The sequence below is a fragment of the Mandrillus leucophaeus genome, unplaced genomic scaffold (genome assembly GCF_000951045.1).
Source record: "Mandrillus leucophaeus isolate KB7577 unplaced genomic scaffold, Mleu.le_1.0 Scaffold370, whole genome shotgun sequence".
Lineage (NCBI taxonomy): Eukaryota > Metazoa > Chordata > Mammalia > Primates > Cercopithecidae > Mandrillus > Mandrillus leucophaeus.
The window spans coordinates 1-7,407 of record NW_012103921.1 but is presented as its reverse complement, the minus strand read 5'-3'; the positions used below and the strand labels follow the sequence as shown (position 1 = coordinate 7,407).

Here is a 7,407-nt window from a genome sequence, read left to right as displayed (position 1 = left end):
TTGTTATAATAGTTGGTCTTAGTCCTTGGTTCCTGGTGTAAGAGCTTTTAAGACCCTTGGAATCTCTGGAGTGATGAATGTCTTTTGTATGCTGATGAGATGACTGGTGGTTGGGGTTCCCTAGATAGCTTCAGGGTTGGGGCTGGTTGCCAGAAAGACTGAGGCAAGATGAGAAGGTTGGAACTTTCGGCCCTATCCCCCAGAGCTCTGGGGAAGAAAGGAGGGCTGGAGATTGAGTTTATCACCAATGGCCAATGATTTGATCAATCATGCCTACATAATGGGACCTCCATAAAAACCCTAAACAACAGGTTTAGAGATCTGGGTTGGTGAACACATTTAAGTGCTGCCAGGGAGGTACACTGAGAGGGCACGGAGGCTCTGCACCCTCCCACGACACACCCTGCCCTATGCAACTCTTCCATTTGGCTGTCACTGAGTTGTATTCTTTATAATAAACCAGTAATAGTAAGTAAAGTGCCTTCCTAAGTGCTGTGAGTCTTTTTTTTTTTTTAATAAAAAATAGAAGTTTTTTATTGAGTTCTTTAAATTATTACTCCATGTTTTTCTTCTTCTTGGAAAAGTTTTTAAATCAACCACTCATAATTTGACCAAAATTTTAAAAAACTGATATTTTGTAAATGTGTCACAGACACATGGGACAGAATCCTGCTTTTTGTAGAGGACCTTAATCTGAATAAAGTCATGAGTTTTTCAGTAAATCTCCACTGAGTTTTCTGGTAATGTTACAAAAACGGGCCCATCACTGTCCATTGGAAGTGGGTTAAATAGATAGATATTCTTTCAGTTTATCCATGATTTCATTCATCTTGTCGCCTGGAATTAACATCACAGTTCGCAAGGGTGTCATCGGTATGTCATCAAAAGACCATTTGCCTCCCAGACAAGTGTCGCTCTCCTCCTGCACTGAGTAGTTGAACTTCAGAATTGCCTTCTCATAGAAAAGTTCTTCCTCTGCATTTGCAAACATGAATGCAGCTGTCTTTTTGTTGCTAGGTTTCTTTTTTGGAATTGTTTTTTCCTGCTTCCACAAATGTCTTACTAATCAGAAGGTAAAAGTAGCACTTCCCACATGGTTTATTGGTTCTGTGTGCCTCTGCCAGTTCTTTCTGAAGCTGCTGGTACATGGGCAGAGCGATCTGTGGAGGGATATTAATGAATCTTTCACTTAGGAGAAGGCCCACAGGCTTGGTGGTGTCATTTAAAAACTTGTCCAGCTGTTCAACCATGCTCTTTTCACAGTTCTTCTCACAGAAGCTTAGAATCAACTCTTGAATTTGTTCAGCACACTGGGTACCCTTTCTTTCAGTTAAATTTAAAAGGCTTATGAAACCAAAAACCTCATCTTCATCCACATCGTATTCGCTGTCTTCTGAAACATCCGTTTGCTTAATCACACTCACAATATGGTTCTGTTGAATTAAGAGATCTGTTAGTTCTGCAGTGTTCACAGGATCCTTTAGAAAAAGCTGCTGCAGTAATTTCTTAATTCCATCATAATCATTATCTGATAGGGAGTAAGCTTCAAATTCAATATTCACTTTCTCGTCAGTGACGTCATCCTCTTCATCCTCTTCCTCGTCACTGTCATCATTGTTTTCATCCTCATCCTCGACTTCATCTTCCTCTTTGTCATCACACTGGACTAGGGGGTCTGGTGACTGCAGAACCCCACTTTCCACAGCCCGCTGCTTAGACCTGGATGCCATGTTACTGCTCACCTCTGTGAGTCTTTCTAGCAAATTATAGAGAGGTGGTCATGGGAACTCCTGATTTATAGCTTGTTGGTCAGAAGTACAGGAAGCCCAGGACTTGCAATTGGTGCCTGAATGGAAGCAGTCTTGCCAGACCGAGCCCTTAACCTGTGGGGACAGATGTTAACTCCCAGTAGTTAGTGTCAGACTTGAATTGAATCACTGGACACCTACTTGGGATCTGGAGAGTTGGAGAACTGGTTATTGTGGTATGGAAAAAAAACCCCTACACATTTGGTGTGAGAGATGTTGCACTATAAAAGACTTCAGCCCTGCCAACAACCACATGAGCTTGGAAGTGAATTCTTCCCCAGTTGGTCCTTCAGATGAGACCTTGACCTTGGCTGACATGTCAATTGCAGCTTTACATAGGACTCAGGTAAACCATGCCCAGACTCCAGACCCACAGAAACTGTGAGATAATAAATGTTTTTAATTTATTTATTTTTATTTTTTTGAGATAGAGTTTCACTTTGTTGCCCAGGCTGGAGTGCCATGGCATAATCTCAGCTCACTGCAACCTCTACCTTTTGGGTTCAAGTGATTCTCATGCCTCAGCCTCCTGAGTAGCTGGGATTACAGGCGTGTATCACCATGCCTGGTTAATTTTTTGTATTTTAGTAGAGATGGGGTTTCATCATGTTGGCCAGGCTGGTCTCGAACTCCTGACTTCAAGCGATCCGCCTGCCTCAGCCTCCCAAAGTGCTGGGATTACAAGTGTGAGTCACTGTGCCTGGCCATAAATGTGTTTTAAAAGCACTAAATTGCCTGGGTGCAGTGGCTGATGCCTGTAATCCCAGCACTTTGGGAGGCCAAGGCAGGCCAATCACGAGGTCTGGAGATCGAGACCATCCTGGCTAACATGGTGAAACCTCGTCTCTACTGGAAAAAAAAAAAAAAAAATTAGCCAGGCGTGGTGGCAGGTGCCTGTAGTCCCAGCTACTTGGGAGGCTGAGGCATGAGAATCGCTTAAACCTAGGAGGTAGAGGTTGCAGTGAGCTGAGATTGTGCCACTGCACTCTAGCTTGGACGACAAAGCAAGACTCTGTCTCAAAAACAAACAAGCAAAAAAGCACACTAAGTTAAAGGTAATATTGTTATTCAGCAACAGAGAACTCATACATTTGAGAGTGCGTTCGAGCAAAACCACAGTGGGCTGGCAGAGCTCTAAACTCCTCACACCAGCTGATGTGGCATCATGGGGATACTGTTAGTGAAGTGGTTTTACTAAACAACAACAACAGCTTATGATTATTGAATGCTTGCCATGTTCCTTGCTCTATGCCAAGCCCCTTACATGTTTTATTTCATTTAGTCTTTGACATAACCCTGTGAACAACAACTATTACCTCACTTGTCACCTGGGAGGGCGAAGGATTTTTGATTTTGAGATGACCTCCTCATCAGCAAGGGATTTGGCCAATTCCCCTTTGACCTGTCTAAAGACAAACACATTTCATCACTGTGAATGCTAGCTTTTTTTGTTTAATAAACATTTTATCCTGAAAAACATTTAGAGTTACAGAAAAGTTGTAAAGATAGTACAGAGAGTCCTTGTATACCTTTCACTCCATTTCTCTTAATGTGAGCATCTTGCATTACCATGGCACATTTCTCAAAACTAAGACATCACCGTCGGTACATTACTCTTAACTAAACTATAGATTATTCAGGTTTCACCCGTTTTTCAGTGAATGCCTTTTTGCCATTCCAGGATTCAATCCAGGATCCCACATTGCATTTAGTAAGCATGGATTTTTTCTTCCCCGGACTCAAGCCAGTCTGGTCTCACACGATGAGTGTGTAGCCCTCTGTTGCCATGCGTTGACCCTAATCCTCGCAAAAGAACAACTCTGGTATCACTGAATTAAGGGCGCGTTTGCTTTTTTCCTGAGCAAGGAAAGAATGTCCCATATTGGCTAAGAACACCTTGGTCTGAACCATTTGGGAGGTTGACTGATGTCAACCCTCAAATAATTTTGCTCTGGTACCCACATTTTTGAAATTTCTGAAACAGGGGGAGGAGATGTCAGGTCATCACTCAGCACACACTGTCTCACAGTTCCAGAGGCTGGAAGTCCAAGGTCCAGGTGTCAGCAGGGTCAGTTCCTTCTGAGGACTGTGAGGGAGAATCTTCCAGGCTCTCTCCTAGAGACAGAAGGAGGGGCCCCTGGAGGTCATCTGCTCCTCTTGTCCCCTCTTCCCACCAAACGTTGACTGAGCATCTCAGCATCTCCGTTGTCAGTTATAGGACTCCTCTAGTCACAAAAGATAAAGGCACCCCAGCTGATCTAGAGGAAAAATAAAGGGAGACTTTTTAAGGGACTCAGTTCACATCAAAGTCCAAGTGAGGGAGAACCTTCCAGGCTCTGATGGTTTCCTGGCAATCTTTGGCATTTCCTGGATTGTAGAAGCGTCACCCCCATCTCTGTCTTTATTTTCACATTGCATTCTCCACATGTGCATGTCTCTGTGCCCAAAATCTCCCCGATTTATAAGGACACCAGTCACATTGGATTAGCCACCCTATTCCAAGATGACCTCATCTTAACTAAGTACATCTACAACAACCTTATTCCTAGATTAGGAAATTCTGAGGTGCTGAGGGTTAAGACTTCAACAGATGAATTTGGGTGGGGTGGGGGAAACACTATGGGACACGTAATACTATCTGTGATTTCTCCCTGTGTCTTGGGCTTCCCACAGCCGGTGGCTGGGCCCCTAGAGGGAGCACCCCAGGGCGGGTGTCCTGAGAAGGACAGCGGGGGCTGCAAGGATTCTGACCTCCCCTCCGAAATCACACAGCATCCCTTCTGCTGCGTTCTGTTGGTTAAAAGTGAGTCATGGAGCCTGTGCAGGTCCAGGGGAGGGGCCCCACAACGGTGTGAATTTTGGGAGGTGTGCTGGGAGCTGGCTTTCAAACCAGCTACCCCAGGTTCATGGCAGGCTAACATCCTGAATCCCAGATTAAAGCGTGTTCTGTTCCCTGATTTTTGTCCCTCTGGTTAGCTCCCAGGGGTAATTGCTCAATAAATTGTTGTGGCCTGGAATTTTATCGTGACGGGATCTGTTCCATCAGCAGGAAAGTGCCAGCTCCCACCGCTTCTCTAGTGCACTCCCTGCCTCTTTTCCTTGGGAACCCAAGCCTGGCAGGGGCCAAGTCCTAGGACCGGAAGGACCCGAAGCTGGAACACAATGGGCTGCTTTTTCCTGCCCACACACCTGGGCCTGGCACTCAGGGGGAAAAGTGCCCCAGGCAGGCGGGCTTGCCAGACTTAGAAAGAAGGAGACCGAACTTGAAATGTTTTCTAAATCCTCCAAATGGAGCTTCTGCAGCACCGGTACCAGCTTCCCCCATCCCTACCCCGGGAGAGAGGAAAAGCAGGGAGAGGAAGAGAAGGAGTAGGTTTCCAGTCTGTTTATATTTCAGGCTATTTTGGAACCCCCTGAAGGCACTCATACACAGGGGCACATTTAAATGCACCAGGAAGTGCTCCCGGAATGGAAACTGGAGTCGGCGGAACTCTGGGGCACTGCACTGCCCGCTCTGTTCTGCTGTCCCTCAAACAACCAGCAATTCAGCCCCTTCAATGCTCAACTCAAAGCCTCTCTCAACGGAAGGGCTTCTGGAGGTCATCTAGCTCCTTCCATACCCCCTTCCCACCAAACATTCACTGAGCATCTCAGCATCTTCGTTGTCAGTTACAGGATTCTTTGGGTCACAGGGAATAGTGGAAAGGTACCCAGGCAGATCTGGATGAAAACTAAAGGGGGATTTTTTGAGGGGCTCAGTTTACATCAAAGTCCAAGGAGAGTTTGGCTTCAGGTACGGTTGAATCCAGCTGTTCCAACCATGTCGTCAAGGGTGGGTCTCTGAATATCCCTCAGCTCTGCTCCCTCCATGGTAGCCTCATTCTCAGTATTATAAGGAGGCAAGGTGCCTGCCAGCAGCCCCAAACCTTTGTCAAGTCCCTCAGAAGACCTTGGGATGTGAGTTCCCATTGGCCAGGCTTAGTCACATGCACTGCTATCCTTACCATCTGGGAGTGGAGTCAACTCCACCCGAAGCTCAGAGGTCCCTCTTCCACCAAACCCTTATACCCAGACACCAGGCAGCAAAAAAAAAAAAAAAAAAGTGGTACCCATGCTGTCTGCTTATATCCCTCTAGTGATGTAGGACTCATCAGCCTGGGGGCATCCCTGTCCTCTGATAACTTTATTCAGATTTCAATATTTCATACCATACTTCAGTGCAATTTATTTGTTTGCCTACATCCCTTTGTTTCTGTATCTTCAGCACAAGGCCCCCACAGAACAGGTGCTCAATAAATGTTTATCAAATGAAGGATTAATATCTTCCATTACTAAGCGCATACGATGTGCCAGGTGTTTGATGCATATTATCTCATTTGATCCTCGTGACCACTGTCTTAGCTAAAGAGCATCGTCCTGTTTTTGTATGTGAAGAAACAGGTTCAGACAGGTTAAGAAGTCACCTTACCGAGGTCATCCAAGAAGAAGACAGTGGAGCCAGGATTCGAGCCCAGGTCCTTTTGACTTTAACCTGATATGGACGTGGGAAAAGCCAGGAAAGAAGGGCAGAGGACAGGAAAGAAGAAGAAGAGCAGAGACAGCAGGGGAGGAAAAGAGGACAGAGGAAGGGGAGTGGGAGGAAGCTGTGAATGTTAAAATTTCTTCCTCTGATGGTTATAATTATCATTATTTAAAGACACAGTCTTGTTACATTTCCGAGGTTGGATTAGAACTCTTGCTCAAACTGCTAAAGTTTGAGTGGTCCTTCTGCCTTCTGCCAGAGCTACTGAGCTGGGAACACAGGTGTGCGCCATTGTGCCCAGTGGATGGTTGTTCTTTCTTTCTTTATTTTTTCTTTTGAGATGGAGTCTTACTCTGCTCACCCAGACTGGAGTGCACTGGCCTGATCTCGGCTCACTGCAACCTCCACCTCCCAGGTTCAAGTGATTCTCCTGCCTCAGCCTCACCAGTGGCTGGGATTACGGGTTCACGTCACCACACCCGGCTAACTTTTATTTTATTTTATTTTATTTTTTAAGTAGAGATGCAGTTTTACCACATTGGCCAGGCTGGTCTCAAACTCCTGGTCTCAGGTAATCCACTCGCCTTGGCCCCCCCAAAGTGCTGGGATTATAAGTGTGAGTCACTGTGCCTGCTATTCTTAATTTGCTTTTTGGTCACTGACTCCTTAAGGAATCTGATCCAAGTTAGTATCTTTTGGCATGGCAATGCACCAAAGTACCACACAATAAGAATATTAAATCGAAGTAAATGTCATCCATATACTGACATAGTACATTAAGAGTATTAAGTTCAGTAAATGAAGAAAAAAGATGATATTTTATTTGGGGTACAGTTCGAAAATAATTTCAGCTTGGGAATTTTGTGGTGGGGTAAACTGCTTATCTTATCAGTACTGTTTTTGTTTAACAAGCCTCAAATCATTTTGTGCCACACTTGCAGAGAATTAAAAAAAAAAAGACTCAAATCTCTGGGTCACCAGAGTCCCTCATTTTAATAAATGATTTTCTGTTATGCTTGATAATGGCATTAATAGAATAAGAAAGGAGAAACAGAAGACCAAAACCGGTGACCAAGG

General features: G+C 44.9%; 1 pseudogene across 1 annotated transcript; it reads right to left on the bottom strand.

The window, feature by feature from the left end:
• Positions 1-514: 514 nt before the first annotated feature.
• On the bottom strand, positions 515-1,737 carry LOC105546826 (annotated as a pseudogene). Its single transcript, XR_001007146.1, has one exon. The product of XR_001007146.1 is annotated as a BRCA2 and CDKN1A-interacting protein pseudogene (transcript).
• Positions 1,738-7,407: the final 5,670 nt, after the last annotated feature.